At 42.9% G+C, this 16,347-nt stretch overlaps 1 protein-coding gene across 1 annotated transcript in view; it reads left to right on the top strand.

The window, feature by feature from the left end:
• The window catches only part of DTD1 (D-aminoacyl-tRNA deacylase 1), a 138,705-nt gene extending 132,951 nt beyond the window's left edge, over positions 1–5,754 (top strand). Inside the window, exon 6 of the mRNA XM_081831987.1 lies at positions 5,156–5,754. The gene's annotated coding sequence lies outside the window, so the exon portion shown is untranslated. The remainder of the gene's footprint in view (positions 1–5,155) is intronic.
• The last annotated feature ends 10,593 nt before the right edge of the window (positions 5,755–16,347 follow it).

Here is a 16,347-nt window from a genome sequence, read left to right on the forward strand (position 1 = left end):
TGGATACTAGCCCTTTATCTGATATGTCATTTGCAAATATCTTCTCCCATTCGGTCGGTTGTCTTTTGGTTTTGTTGACTGTTTCCTTTGCTTTGCAAAAGCTTTTTATCTTGATGAAGTCCCAATAGTTCATTTTTGAGTGGCACAGAATTTTGGGTTGGAGGTTTTTTTCTTTCAGTAGTTTAAATATTTTATTGCACTCTCTTCTTGCTTGCATAGTTTCTTCTGAGAAGCCCTTTGCAGTTTTCATACTTGTTCCGCTGTGGGTAAGGTGGGTTCACAGCTGTCCCCCATTCTTACCCCTTCCGCCTGTCCTCCCCTCCCCTTCAGCTTCTTTCAAGATTTTGTTTTTTTGCAGTTTGGAACATTCTTGGCCATTGTTACTACTTCAAATACTTCTGCTCTCTTATCTCTCTCTTCCTGGTATTCCAATTATGTGTATGTTACACCTTTTGCAATTGCCCCACATCCCTTTTCCCCCCATTCTTTTCTCTCTTTGCATTTCAGTTTGGAAGTTTGTAATAAGCAGTTTTCAAGCCCACTGATTCTTTGGCTGTGTTCAGTCTACTGATGAGCCCATCAAAGGCATTCTTTCTTTCTGTTACGGTGTTTTTTATTTCTAGCATTTCCTTTTGATTCTTTCTTGGAGTTTCCATCTCTCTGCTGTATTACCCATCTGTTCTTACATATTGTCTGCTTTACCCAGTAGAGCCCTTAACATATTAATCACATTTATTTTCCCTTGTCTGATAATTCCAACATCTGTATCACATCTTGAGTTTCACTCTGATGACTGCTTTGGGTCTTCTGGACTTCTTGAACCTGTAAATGTTTGTCTTTTGATACATTTGGGAAATTTTAAGCAGTATTTCTTCAAAAATTATTTTCTGCCCCATTCTCTCTTCTAACCTGGAGGAGGTTACTGTTCCCAAACCTTAATGTTCTGGGTTTTGTTATTATACAGGAGGCTGATACAGAGTAGGTACATTATGTTACTTTGCCAGCAGTAGGGTTGGATTTCCAAGCACCTAGGCTTCTACCTCAGTTTCATTTATTAGAAAATAAATTGGCAAGAAGCTGGCCATAGTTAGTGATTCTCCTTATTGCTGAAGCATTGAGCTAAGCTTACAGATAACCTAGAAGTATGCCATTTAATACAGTAGGTGCTACCTGTGTGTGGATATTTAAGCATAAATTAATTAAAATTAAACAAAATTTAAAATTCATTTCCGTAGTCACAGTAGCAACATTTGGCTAGTAGTTGTCATATTGGATGGTGCTGACACAGAAGAAGCCTGTCATTGCAGAAAGTTCAGTTGGACAAAAAAAGTTCAGTTCTGTAAGACTGGCTTGATTAAATACGTACAAATATACGTGAGCAATAGATAGCGTAGAAGTTAAGCCAAAAATAAAAATTAATTGCTGTTGGAGTTTCTTCCTTTAGCACACCACACCAAGCTTTCCTGTCTCTCTCCTCCCTCCCTACTTTCCTTCCTTCCTTCCTTCCTTCCTTCCCTCCCTCTTTACTCTTCTCTCATTCTCTTCTCTTTTTAAGTAGGCTCCACGCTGGGGCTTGAACTCACAATCCTGAGATCGAGACCTGAGCTGAAATCAAGACTCAGATGCTTAACCGACTGAGCCACCCAGGTGCCTAAAATTTTCTGTCTTAATCAGGAAGTTGAATCACTGTCTCCATGTTCTCATCACCAAGTCAGGCCCATCTGCCCTTGTGTAAAGGCATAGAGTCTTCACTTGACAGTTCAGTTCACTGGAATCTCTACAAATGCTAAGTCAGGGAGAATCCTTCTCTGATAACGTGGACTTCTCAGACACTCATGTTTTCTCATAGAACAGCCTTTCTTTTTAAGTAAGTGAATTCAGATTAGATTCCTAGCTGTGGCCTGAAATAAATACATAAAAGCTGGGTTCTTTTGACAGTGGTTTGGAGAGCAGGTCTGTGGTCTGTGTATCTTAACTCAAGCACTTACATCTTGTGGTTGCTCGAATGGCCTGAAGCCAGAAGCAGATCAGCTGGAAGTCAGCATCTTTGAGAGACTCAAACAGGCTGTTGAGTTATTCCTTTCTTCTGGTGCTGGACTATTCCCTCCTGCCCCTGATATTTTCAGGCAATAAAAGGGAACCACTCCAGAAACTTCTTTCCATAAGGCTATGAAATTGTGGTGCTTTGTTATCTCGGGCACTTACTGCTGCCTGTCAGGTGCGTCCAGGCTGCATGTCATGTCCATCCTCAGATGGCTCACCTGACTCGCAGGGACATCAGAAAAAGACACTTGGAAGTAGATGCCATCCTCTCAATAGCCCTCACAGGAAGCCACATTACCCTTCCTCCAGGGTTTCTAAATTTCGACACCCTTTTGTGCAGTATCCTGTGTTTGTCCGCTTGCACGTGACTTCTGCTCAGTGCTTGTGACCTGGCAGGTGGACCTCACAGATAGCTCCCTCTCGCCTTTCCTGCTTTAGGCCGTGTGAGTGTTATGATCTCCAGCCACACCCACCTGACAGCCAGCATCCTGGCCCCTAGGTTTTTCCACGGTTATGTTTAAGAAAATGAGAAGGAACGTTTGTTACAAGTGAGGTTGGAAATAAAAAGCAGCATCTATTTGACCAATCCATGTATTATGGTGAGGCAGTGGCTTTCAGGTGGAACAGTGTTTACTGTTGGCCACAAGGCTCTTGCATGCAGTTTGGGAGCTCATCACTCATGTTATTTTTCTTTTTCTTTTTTTTTTTTATTATTATGTTAATCACCATACATCACATCATTAGTTTTTGATGTAGTGTTCCATGATTCATTGTTTGCATATACTCATGTTATTACTGTTGATATTATGATGAGGTGTGCCTACTGCATATCCCAGTATTAGAACAGTTAATTCTGAAGGAATTCTTAGTTTAAACCCTTCAGGTTAAGTGCTTTATGAAGTCCCTAGGCCTGAGTGGTTTACTGTAAACTCTGAGAACTCCTGGGATGAAAACTCTCAGGGTCCCTTCTAGTTCTGTAATTCTCTGGTAGGGAATTGGAATTTCTAAATTGTCTTTCTCATAAAATTTCTTTTGACAGCTATTTTGTATTACAGAATTAATGCTCATTCATCACAGAAATTGTTTAAAATGCCAAAATGTTCAAAGAAAATAAAAGTCACCTGCCATTTAATCGAGGATAATCATTAACATAATGCTTTTGTAACATTTTTTCTAATCAGATAATTCTATATCTCTTTCTCTAATTTTACATAGTTAAAGACAGACTGTGTATATAATGTCACTGCTTTTATCATCTAATGGAATATTGTGAACATTTTCTAGGTCATTTATTCTTCTTTAGCAAACCTTATCATTTCCATCTGCACATCAAACATTGGAAGCATCAATTTATTATCTCAAAGCTTTGAAACATGTAGAATATTTATTTGAAGTAAATGTAAAAGAATAATATATTACAGCAGGATCCCAAAGCTCATTTTAAGTTCAAAAACAAAGGTTTTAATCTGCACCAAGAAAATGAAGTTCCCCAAAGGTCAATGTGAGATCCAGTTTCAGGATCTTAGTTATTAATATTGCAGATGAGGAAAGAGGCATTAATACAGCCCAGGTGCCTAGATTTGGGTTAACGTCATGATTAAAATATAGGAGCATATGCATTGCTTTTCCTGACTTAAAAATGGAAGTAATATGGTCCCCAGGAATTATGTTGTAGAATCCCTATCGCTTTGTGGTCTTTGAGATCTCTCTTAAGAAGCAGTACAGGACTGTGACTGGTGGGTTTTAGAGCATGAGGGTAGGCCTTGGGGAAAATTTCAGTCCCTTGTGTGGGTCCATATAGGACTGGAGAACATAGCTGTAGTTATAATTAGCCTTTCTAGTGTGGGCCCATGGACCTCCATATCAAGCTGGGTGCAGGAATGGAAGGCTGTTAATTCTGTTGAGACATCTGCTCATAATACAACCCTTTTCTAAAAATGCGACCCGTGCTGGGTGCATCCAGAAGCATATTCACAGATGTGGTATCACTTTGCAGCCTACTATTATCAGAATCTTTTGCTTTTACTGAAGTTCACCCAATTAGAATTTAGATCTGAGGGAATAGAAACTGCTGTATTAAGTTTGGGGTTTAGTTAAATCCTTGGATGTCAGTTGCCTGCCTCACAAATCTTGGCAAGACTAGCTGGTTTTTCTTGTAGCCTCAGAATTACAGAGGGAAACTTGAGACACTTGGAGATTTTATACTGAAGAACCTACCATCCTTTGAGCAATATTAAAAATACCTCAAAAGCAAGTGTTTAGTTTATTCCCTGTTCCTATGCTTTATTTAAGTTCCCCTCTGCCTCCCTCTTGATTGAAAGGATTTGGAAATGAGACTTTTATATCTTTTTTCAAGGAATTTGTCCATTTCTTCTGTGTTGTCTAACTTGTGGGAATAAAGTTGTTTGTGACATATCCTTTTTTATCCTTTTAATGTCTATAAAACATACTGATGTTGCCTCTTTGATTCCTGATATTCATAATTTACGTCTTCTTTTTTCTTGGTAAGTCCGGCAAGAGGTTTATCAAGTGTATTGGTCTTTCCATTTATTTTTTGCTTTTGTTTGAAATTTCATTAGTTTCTGCTCTAGTCTTTTTTTTTTTTCTTCTTCTTCTTGCTTTGGGTTTTATTCTGCTTTTATTCTTTTAGTTTCTTAATGTGGAAACTCAGATTATTGATGTGATAGCTTTTTTTTCCCTAATATAAGCTTTGAATGCTATGAATTTCCCTCTACATACTGCCTTAGGTGCATATCACAGATGGTGATATGTTGCCTTTTCATTTACATTCACTTTAAAATATTTTCTCATTTCTCTTTGATCCAAAGGCCATTAAGAAGTGAGTTAATTCCCAGATATCTAGTGTCTCTTTGAGCTCTAAGAATGAGGTTCTAATAAATTGGAGACTTGGGTGAGAAGGTGTTTGGATTTATACATGACAACATGGCAGATTGTTCATAGTAAAGTGAAATACTGTCATGCTGTTGTCACTGTCTGAACTGAAATGGTATCTTTAGCTGTTTCTTTAGGCTTGGTTATATTTTTAAAATAAGATTTGAAGGCATATTTTGGGACCTTCTCGTGTAATGTGTCTTATCTTTGTTCTTTGTAGTGCATTATCATTGGGCAGAACTGGATCCTGAAAAATTCATGAAAGATGCTGAATACCTACACTGCTTTAAGAATTTGGAACTGAATCATGAAAAGGAAGACAGAAATAAGAAACTGGGACCCCGAGTAGCCCTGCAGAAACAAAGCAGAACAAAACAACACCACCAAAGGAACGATACCGTTTTCTGTTGTTGCTGTGGTCTAATAGCAAAAGTGGGTGCTGGCAGTGCAGGGGCCTGCACCCCATGCACATGGCAGCAGGGCATACACCCATGCTTCCCCCATGCAAAGACTGCTGGTTCCTGTGATTTCTTGGCTTGCTTTTGAAACAGGTTGGCCCAACATCATTTGTCACCGAGTCCTCCCTTCACATGTGTCCATGATGGGTCTCAACTGCATTCACGCTGTCCGTGTTCTTCCCAACACTGGCTAAGCCAGGGCCCGGGTTAAGGTGTAAAGAGAACAAACATTGGTGATAATGTATTGTGTAAGACCTTTGCATCTTGTAAATTTTCTCATTTTTCTAAAAAGAAGTAATAAAATCCTAAACCCCAACAAACCACTTTATTATTAAACAAATCCTGCTGTGTTTCTGCTTAATGATTTTGTCTGTAGAAATACAATGTGTCTGACCCCACTCTGTGTATAATCTATACTTCTTTTCAAATAACCCTCTTGCAAGAGGCCTTCCCTCAGTGGCCTACACAGATCTCTGATTCAGTGGTGAGAGCCTATCACTGGTAATTTATAGTTGATGACATTTTACTTGGACATGAGATGGCAGGAAAGGGGAGTGTACATGGGAAGGTAATCCAATTTTGGAATGGCCCAATGATCGAGACCGAGTGTGGCTGCCATCCCTGATTTATTTACCTTTGGGAGGTTCAAAAAAGGTCTCAGCATGTTGGACCATATAGACGCCCCTTTTCCAGGAGCTGAATGGTTGTCCAAATATCCAGCCAATATCTTCACAGTTATGTGAAGAAGGAACCACATTCTGCCAAAGAGTTTCTCAGTTAATTTTAATCTATTAGTGGCACAACCATAGTGGTCATTTTTAGACATTATATGATGTTAGTAGTTACATATGTGTTACCATATATAATATATACTTCTATAACATCTATAATATTTTAATGCTTATACAAACAGAATTATCCTCTCTTGAAATACTTCTTGCCTAACTATAAAGGAGACATCTTTATTTGGCATTTTTGTAATGCTGAAACTCTATCTGTGACCTTTATAATAACTTCTGAGTCTGTCTCATCTGACCCAGTTGTCTACTTCAAATAAAAACATATAAAATATGAGGAAAAGAAAAAAAGCTCAAATTATACCTCCAATGTACATTCAAGTACTTGGAACATGGAATTGGAAAGGGGTTTGCCAGACGGCCTTTCTCTGAACCAATACAGATGGTTTGGGATAATCCATGATAGCATGAACCTCTGGATTTGAAATCATTACATTCCAGATGCGAATCCCCAGTCAGCTTCCCCAGCTGTATGGGCAGCGAGGTCCAAGAGGCTCTCCTGTTTGAATGATCTGTGTAGGCTTTTATAGGATGAATTGAAATTCACTGTAAAGTTACTCCATACTACAGTTTTGTAAACTTGGCTGTAGGTTCATGGACTTGCTGAACACATTTGTCAGACATTGCTCTGCCACAACATTTTATCGCCACCAATTAATGCTTACTGAACAGCTGCAGCCTGCCCTTGTGCTAATTGGTCACAAGGATGGCATAGAAAGAAGAGCTAATGTGCTTGATATCTGCATAGTGGTAAAATGATAAAGACCCTCATAGCCCACAGTCCAGTTCCTGGATCCCATTTTTAAAGGGACATAGACAAATTGGGGCATGAGCAGAGTCATGTGGGCAGTTGGCTGAAGGATCTGAAAACCATGAAGGACTAAGGGGAGAAACAAAACTGAATATTTGAAAGATATGGACAAGACACTTGGGTCAGGAACAAAAGAGGAGCCATGGGTATAAGTTGCATGAACACAGATGCTGGCTTGATACAAGGTAAAGCTTTCCAATGTGATTGAAAAGTGGATGGCAATGTTAGCATTTAGCGTTTGGGCAGAAGTTCTGAGCTTACTTATGTGTGTGGAGAATTTTATTTAATTAATTTAAAAATGCTTCCTCACGGTTTGCAGTAAACCTGGTAAATGTCAGAATATGGTTGCTACTTTTGTAGCATTGGATTGAAGAAAGCTTTTCCATCATATTGAAGGCCTAGAAACTCCTAGAAACAGAAGCAGCAGCATGTACACTAAAGACTGGCTCAACAGGGTCAGATCTAACCACGGGGCAAGGTTGTGAAATAAAAATGAAAGCTCAAGAAGAAACCCCATGACATCCACAGCTGCATCCAAGAGGTAGTTAATTCTGCCTTCTACCCCTTCGCTATCTTATGGAAGATCATTTCTAACCCTTACTGTGGGACTCATGGCTAAAAGTAGATTTGGGGTGCAGTTCCACTTGCAGAGTATAAAACTCGGTCTTTACATCCTCCTAACATCTCCAGCTGCTGCTTGCTGTTTATTTTTAAGCTTGCTCTTTATTGTCCATTAAAACATCGTTGGAATGGGAGAGGAGAATCATCCCATGTATGGCTTCTCTGAGAAGGTTTGGCAGACTGCAGGCCTGTACTTTAAACAGAGCAATGTCCAATAACACTGGGCAACAGGGTCTGTTTCATTTGCCCTTCATGGTTTACTTTATAGGAGACCAAGGTCTTGGGAGATACAAAACATAGACCAAAGAAAGGCACCTTCTGGGGCTAGGCATAGCATCACTTCATGGTTGGTGGTCCTCGGGAAGGCATTTTCTCTACCAAGCTGCATCCTGAAGAGCTGGGTGCACGCCTCCAGATAAAGTAGTAGTTTGATTGTAGGGAACAAACGGTTCCACCAACACACCCTTTCCTCTGACATGTTGTCATTTTAGTCACTCCAAAGCCAGAGAGGTGATCTTTTCTGTCAAACTGGATTGTCAGATTCCCTTCCCTTTTTCAGCCAGGCACTGTCAGAATTCTTAATTTGCAATTCATTACCGATTCGGATCTTTTAGGAGTAGAGTTAACCTCATTTCAGAAGACATGGAATAATATCAAAGGTAGAGTCTCCTGTCGATCATACCCGAGAAGAAGGTGGAAAATCCGGGTTTTGAGGCGAGATTGCCTCTCTCCTTTGCTGCTGATGTCTTTATTCTCTTCTGGGGTTCAGACACTTGTGCATTAACTTTGTAGAGGTCTGGAAACCAAAACCTAATAAATTCCTTCAAAAGTATTAGTGATGGTATTTTAGATTTGTTAAATTAATTTTTGATAAGATCATTCATATTTGTAGGGGCCCTTAAAATAACTTTGCTTGTTTTTTAATCTTCCCCAAGGGTTAGTGCATGAGAGACTCTGTCATCAAGCAGGAGATGTACTGGGGTGTCTATTGAAGGACATTGAGCAGATGGTCACCCTGCAGCAGGGGGTGGGCTCGGCCCAGGCCCCAGTCCAACGCAGCGGTCTCCTGGAGGGAGCTGAGGTCTGAAGGATGGACGAGGCAGAGTTGGCCAATTGAAAGTGGCATGCCATGGAGGAGGGCAAGCCTTCAGGTGCAGCGCCTCAAGGTGTGAGCGAAGGAAGGGCTCAGACACCTGCCAGCAGGCCAGTGGGGCCGGATTCAGGCAGATGGGGCACATGGAGGGACGTGGACCGACGCAAGTGGGGAGTGAGGAGCGGGGACAGGCCCCGCAGAGGTCTGGTAAGGCGTGATCATGCATTTAGGCTTCATCACGTCTTTCTCCTTCTTCTCCAGCTCGATTTGCTCTAGTTCTGCAGTTTCTCATGTGACCTGGCCTTGAGAGTGACCTGGGGGACTGGGTGCAGCTCTGCTGGTGTGGGGTGACCGAGGCCACTGGACAGTGGTGTGGAGGTCTCAACAGGCCAAGGGGTGGCCCAGACTTGGGGTTGCATCCTGGCTATGCGGCGGAGGTGTCCCATGATCTTGGCACAGTGTGTCTGTTCCTTCAGCTCTTTGAACTTCGTCCTCTGTCTGTACCCCTGGGTTGTAAGGGTTAAGCAAGAGATGTACACAATGTACTGGACATGGTGGCTCATGGTGGCATCTGCTCGGGGTGTCAGGCCACAGCCCTGTGCTGATGCGGCTCAGTGTGGCCGAAGCTGCTTTTTTTCAGGAGCTGCATCCTAGCTCTGGCCTGGCGCTCCCCAGGCCTCCAGGCGACTGAAATCCCAGGTTTACTTCCCTTAGCCACTGTCTGGCTTGTGAAGAACCCAAGCGAAGAACTGAATTCTGTTTCTGTTGGGCTAGGTCGTGCTTCTGGACTGTGGAAATATTTCAAATGGCATGCTGGCTCTTCCTCTCAGCTTTATGCCATCTCCAGACATGTTTTCTGCACCTTTGCCCAAGTCTAGGCTTACCCCGATGCACAGGATAGAGTTGGCACTCCATTAGAAATCTTTCAGGTCAGTAGCTGCCTTCTTTATAGTCTCATTCAACCCCCGTTCCTCCATCCCACATCGCCCTTTCTTGCGGAAATCATGCTATACTATTTTCACGGTTAACCATAATCCTGTCAGAAAAAAATGTTAGTACAGCACAGCATGTTTCTTGTGAGCTCGTGCAGGCTTCCAGTGTTTGCTGTGCTCTTTACCACAGGCTTACAGACCATCTGTTTCATCATCGATTCTAGAATGTTTTCAGGAATCAGCATTTCACTGGCCTGTCTGCTGTGTCCAGAATCCATCTCTTAAAACTGGGATTTTTGGCATTTTTGGTTTTCTCTCCCCTCTTTTCAGAAGGTTATTTTTCGGAGTTATGAGTAGTCTGTTCTATAATCACATCTGTAAATTATTTCAGGACTTTTGAAGCTTCAGTTCATTCAGAGACCCTAGTAAGTCTGTCTCTTCATCCACCGTGGGCTTCAAGTCCCCTTTTATGATGTTTCTTTTGCTTTTTTGAAGTTTGAAACATTCGGCCTACAGGAGTAGATAAAATAACTATCTTTTTTTTTTTTTTTTTAAGATTTTATTTACTTACTTGACAGAGATAGCGAGAGAGAGTGAGAGAGCACAAACGGGGAGCAGCAGGGAGAGGGAGAAACAGACTTCCCGCTGAGCAAGGAGCCTGATGCAGGGCTTGATCCCAGGACCCCGGGATCATGACCTGAACTGAAGGCAGCTGCTTAACTGACTGAGCCACCCAGGCGCCCCTAAAATAACTATCTTAATTTGAGCATGTATCCAGGACTGAAAGCTATTCTAAGCCCTTTATGTGTATCAATGCTTGTCGTCCTCACAGTCTGTTGTTCCCATTTTACAATTGAGGAAATTGAGACTCAGGAAAGTGAGCTGTCAAGGGCTGTGAAGAGTTTCAGACCTTGCCCTATTTCCAGAGTAACCGGGCTAGCCCGCCACACAAAGTCTCCTGGGGGCTGGCAGCACTCGCGAGACCCCAGTCTGCGACAGGGCTGAGCTTCCTTGCTCACAGCACTAGTGGGAGCTGGTGTCAGCATTTGCGTCAGTCCCTGCGCCCCAGCTTCCACAGGTGACACAGAGGGCCAGGTGACGCCTCCCACACGGTGGGTCATGCTACAAAAGGATCCAGAAAACTCAAATCTTTTATAATGCCTCGGGAGAGAGACACACTCTGTCTCTTCCAAAGCTCTTTGCTACTTAAACATCCTCAGAAGTATAGTCCCCAAGAAGAGGCAGTCAACACCTGTGCTCACAAGTTGTACAGAAACACCAGAGACCATGAGAATTGTCGCCCAACAGGAACTTAACCCAAATCAGTCTGTCAGCAGGTAGTGGAGTCTGGGTTCAGAGCCAGGCCAGCAGGCCCCACTGGACTGCTGCTGCCGTGACATCGTAAAGGCGCCCTCCTCACACCCTGGGTCTCTCACATCGTCGTCACCCCCCTTTCCTTGCCACTCATTCCATCTCTGATGCATTACTTCCTGTTAGCTTGTCCAGACCCCTCCTCTGCCCTTCTCCGCTCTTCCTCGAAGCTGACCCTTGGGTGCTTGCTTCTGGCTTCTTGTCAGGTTTGGAGCAAGGGAGGCATCTGCAGGTGCTCTGGGGACTGAGAGAATGAGGGCTGGGTGTGGGTTCCCTAGCTCCTTCCCTCCAGGAGGTCTTCTCCCACAGCTGTTTCTAAGTCTTCCAGCCTCCCCCCACCCCCGCCCCACTCCCAGGGCCCACTGCCATGGCCCAGCCGCCCATGTCAGGGTTTCCTTCCTAGTGAAATGCGCAGCCCCCTCAACTGCCCCTGTGTGCTGAGATTGAAGTCATGGGGGCTGTTGCCAGCTTGGAGTGAATTTCTTTGGAAAATAATGGGGACTTTTCTCTCCTAGTCCTTCCTATGTCATGTGTGTTATTTAACAGTTTAACCTGAGCACTCTTCTCCCCTTTTACTTTGAAGTCCCCAGTGAGGTTCTGCGTTTCAAGTGCTCACTGTCCTGGTGTTGCAGGCCAGAGAAGGACTGGACCTTCTTCCTCTTCTAAAGCTCACCTTAGAGGAAGTGATGATGGCATCCCATGTGTCCTCAAGTCTCTTGGTTTCTATCCAGGGTATCAGAACTTTTAGACTTAACACTGTCCAGTACAGTAGCCACCTCGTCACATGTGACTAAATTAATTAAAATTAAATAAATTTCAAATACTACATTTTATTTATCCATTTGTCAATCAGTAGACACCTAGGTAGTTTCCATATCTTGGCTATTGTGAATTATGCTGCCATGAATATGGGAGTGCTGGTATCTCTTTAAGATACTGATTCTGTTTCCTTCGTTTATATATCCAGAAGTACGATTGGTGGATCACGTGGTAGTTCTATTTTTAATTTTTTGAGGAACCTCCATACTGTTTTCTATAATGGCTGATCCAATTTATATCCCTGCCAATAGTGCACAAGGGTTTCCTTTCCTCCACATCCTCACCAACACTTGCTATATCTTGTATTTTTGGTAACAGCGATACTAACAGGTATGAGGTGATATCGCATTGTGGTTTTGATTTGCATTTCCTTGATGACTAGTGATGTTGAGCACCTTTCTTTCTTTTAAAGATTTATTTATTTATTTGAGAGCGAGAGAAAGCATCTGAGCATGGTGGGAAGGGGCAGTGGGAGAGGGAGAGAGAGAATCTCTAGCAGACACCTTGCTGAGTACAGAGCCCAATGAGGGGCTCAATCCCACAACCCCGAGATTATGACCTGAACCGAAATCAAGAGCCGGACACCAAAACGACTAAGCCACCCAGGTGCCCCTATATTCATCAGGGACATTGGCCTGTAATTTTCTTTTCTTGTAGTGTCCTTGTCTGGCTTTGTTATCAGGGTAATGCTGGCCTCATAGTATGACTCCCTCCTCTTCAATTTTTGGAAGAGTATGAGAAGGATTGTTATGAATTCTTCTTTAAATGTTTGGTAGAATTCACCAGTAAAGCCATCAGGTCCTGGGCCTTTTTTGGGGGGAGGTCTTTGATTACTGATTAAATCTCCTTACTAGTAATTGGTCTATTCAGATTTTTTATTTCTTCATGATTCAGTCATGGTAGAAAAAGAACAAACTAAGCCCAAAGTTAGCAGAAACAAAGGAAATAGCAAAGATCAGAACAGAAATAAATGAAATAGAGACCAGAAAAACAATGGAAAAGATCAGTGAAACTAAGAGCTGGTTTTTTGAAAGATAAACAATATTGACAAATCTTTAAACTTAAAAAAAAAACAAGAGGACTCAAATAAATAAAATCAGAAATGAAAGAGGAGACCTTGCAACGGATACCACAGAAATACAAAGGATGATAAAAGACATCTATGAACAGTTGTATCCCAACAAACCAGATAACCAGACCAGGTTCTGAGAGCCTCCCATCTGCTTTCTGAGGGTAGTGCTGAACACTGAGTTTGGATGATTTCTCCTGATCCCACAGAATTGGCCAGCCTTCTGTGCATGATCACTGGCTGTCTGCAGAGGCTTGCACTTGTTGCTCTTGGTAACACACACAGGGAGCTGGTCACAGGGGAAGGGTCTGCAAATGAGGTGTGTAGAGCATTAGGGCACCCCTGGACCAGTTGGGGGGATCTACAGGTGAGATATCTTTAGTGGCCCATTGGTGAAGCAGTTAGTAGGATCCACATCTCTTTGATGTTTCTGCAGATATGACCCTTGTGCTGGAACAATTCTGTGCTATAACCGGAGAAGAATCTCCATTGTGTAGATGAGGTCACTGAGAGGAAACTGACTTGCTTGAGAGCAAAGAAAGAGTGACAGGGCCACGGCTTAAACCTATGGCTCCTGACTCTTGGGCCTTATAAATTAGTTTGTTCATTTGCTTGTTCATTTGTTCATTCATTCATTTCATTCGTTCATTCACTCAGCAGTCTGTGTCAACTACTGTGCTAGTTGCTGGGCACACGCAGACAAATGTAACTGCTGAGGAGACAGACAGGCAGATGGAGACAGAGCACAGTGGCGAGGGCTTCAGTACAGGGCACAACAAGGGCCTTACAGGATGGCTGAGCAAGTATTCCAGAGCATCCCGAGAAATGACTTTGGAGGGGGACTTCCAGGGCAGGTTGGTCAGTGGTCTGGGACATGTAGGGGATTCTAAAGCAACAGTCAGACAGCTTATAGAGCAGTGTATCTAGAGAACAAACATGGAGGAATATGGAGTATTTCTGGGAACCTCAAGGAAGATTTAATATCTGTATATGATGCCCATTCAAGACCTCACAAGTCTTTTCCATCTGAGTCTTCTTGTTGTCCATTAGCAGGTTATTCAGTAAAACTGGGGTGGTATTCTGAGGGCAACACCAATACTCCCAAGTTCTGGACCATTTGGTATGGTGTTCAGAGGAAATGGGCTTCGGTCTCAAGGGCCTTGTCTCTCATCTGAGCCAGGCACAGAGGCAGGCTCTGCCTTCTTTGTGGTATAATTAATGGGTGCTCCCTCCACCCCCTCACCTCCTGAGGCTCTATATGGGAGATGGGAAAAGTCAGTGGTGGCTCAGGGCTTGGCATTTGAAGCAAACAGAACAGAAAGAGCTATATGCATCTGGCCAGAAGCCCCAGGTCTGGCTTATCATCCTATGCAAGTTCTTAGAAGCCCAGCTTGACCTCTGAGTCTCTTTCTTGTCTGAACATTGGCTGTGCCTCCTGCATGTGAGACTCAAGGCTGTTATACCTGAAGACAGGTACGGCAAGAAGGCAGCTGCTCAGCCAATGCTGGGTCGGCAGCAGAGGGGAAGGACGGGGTTGGGAGTCGGGGACTGATCCTTATGCCTGCTTTCCCTGCAAACTCTGGGCCCCAGACTTGGGTTCTAAAAGTTGTGGGCTGGGATCAGATCAGGGAGCGAGAGGGCATAAGAGAGGCCTGCTGGGTCTCCATGGGCATCCTGCTATCTTCCGTTTTTGGGTTACTTTTTGGCGCACACTGATGTAAGTGTTGCTGCTCAACAGGAAAACAAATTCCACATGGATAACTGACAGCAAAGAATGTTCTCTCCGTATTTCTCACTACTTTCTGAAGAAGGGATGCTTCCAAATAAGGACAGGGAAAGAGGAGGCCCTCCCTGCCCAGTGGGAGAGTCCCAGAGAGAGCCAAACCAAGCTGTACTTTGCTTGAGAGCAAGGCCTCCGGCATAATTGTGATCCTTCAACTCCAGCAACCATTTGCCTCTGAATAGAGTGGGGTTGGTCCCCTTGACACGCCATATTCCAGATGCTCCTCCTTCCCCAAGATGGCAATAACCCATTTTAGTAAGCTCACCCCTCTGAAAAGCAGTCTATATTAACAAAAAATAAACAATATTTTGGCATTTTGGGGCCAGTTATGTGAAGACACTAGAAATATGGAGAAAAAAAAATCCTTAGGTTGCTAGGAATGTAGAATTACAACCTATTATGGGGTTTAAAGGATTACTTTTTAAGCCTTTTATTTGGAAATAATTTCAAACTTACAGAAAAGTTGCAAGAATAGTGCAAAAAACACCCTTATACCCTTTATCCAGATTTGCCTGCTGTTAACATTTTGCCCCTTTTGCTTTATCATCCCCCCCATCCATATATGTGTGTGTGTGTGTGTGTGTGTGTGTGTATACATACCTCAGTTTAATGCTATTTTCTCTAATTTATTGTCCTTATTCTAATTTTGTTGAATGGCCCAATAATGTCCTTTGTTGCTACATTTTGTCTTTTAGTACTAGATTCAGTCTAAGATCAGGCTGCCTTTCTGTAGCTTCTTTTTCCTCCGGAGTAGCTCACAAGCAGAGCGCTTCCCCACTGTGGGCCATAGTTTCCTCATCTGTAAGATATGGGGGCCAGAGAGGCTGACATCTGCATTCTGTGATTATTTGATGGCCTGGGGTGCCCCGCACAGTGCTTTACATGATAGGTGTCTTTAGATGTTTAATGGAAGTCCTGCTTTCCAGAAGGACTGGGACTACCTTTCTATTTGAGGAAGCTTTTGTCTCCCATCCCTTTCTAAAACAAGACTGGAAACAAATCTAAAGGCTCTGTCCTGGTCTCTGAAAGATTATAAAAGTAACTATTTAAAATAATAATGGTAACAACGTATTTGGTGATTGTAGCATATGGATAAGTGAAATGAAAAACAGCAGTGTCATGAGGCATGGGAGGGAGAATACTCTGTTACAATGTACCTGAACTACATGTGAAATGGAATAGTGTTTTTTGAAAGTGGACTTAGATTCATTAAAATGTATATTTTATTACTTATTGCTTACTTGTTTACTTAACTAGATTGCCGGTTTGTTATAAAAGGATATAACCTAGGAACATTTGGCAATGGCAGAATGCATAGGGCAGGTACGGAGAAAGGACACAGAGCTTCCATGCCCCCCCGTCCCCCACACTGCCACAAGTTCACCAACCAGGAAGCTCTAAAATGTATATTTTAAACTCTAGGGCAACTACTATGTTTTCTACAAGAAACTTACTTTTTTTTCTTTTGAGAGAGAGAGAGAGAGAGAGAAAGAGAGAGAACAAACATGAGTGGGGGAGGGGCCGAGGGAGAGAATCCCAAGCAGGCTGCATGCCCAGTGCAGAAGCCAATGCAGGGCTTGATCTCACGACCCCGAGATCATGACCTGAGGTGAAATCAAGAGTCAGACACTTAACTGACTGAGCCACCACATGCCCCT

This window comes from Leptonychotes weddellii, chromosome 10, assembly GCF_054177405.1.
Source record: "Leptonychotes weddellii isolate Sample4059 chromosome 10, ASM5417740v2, whole genome shotgun sequence".
NCBI classification, from domain to species: Eukaryota; Metazoa; Chordata; class Mammalia; order Carnivora; family Phocidae; genus Leptonychotes; species Leptonychotes weddellii.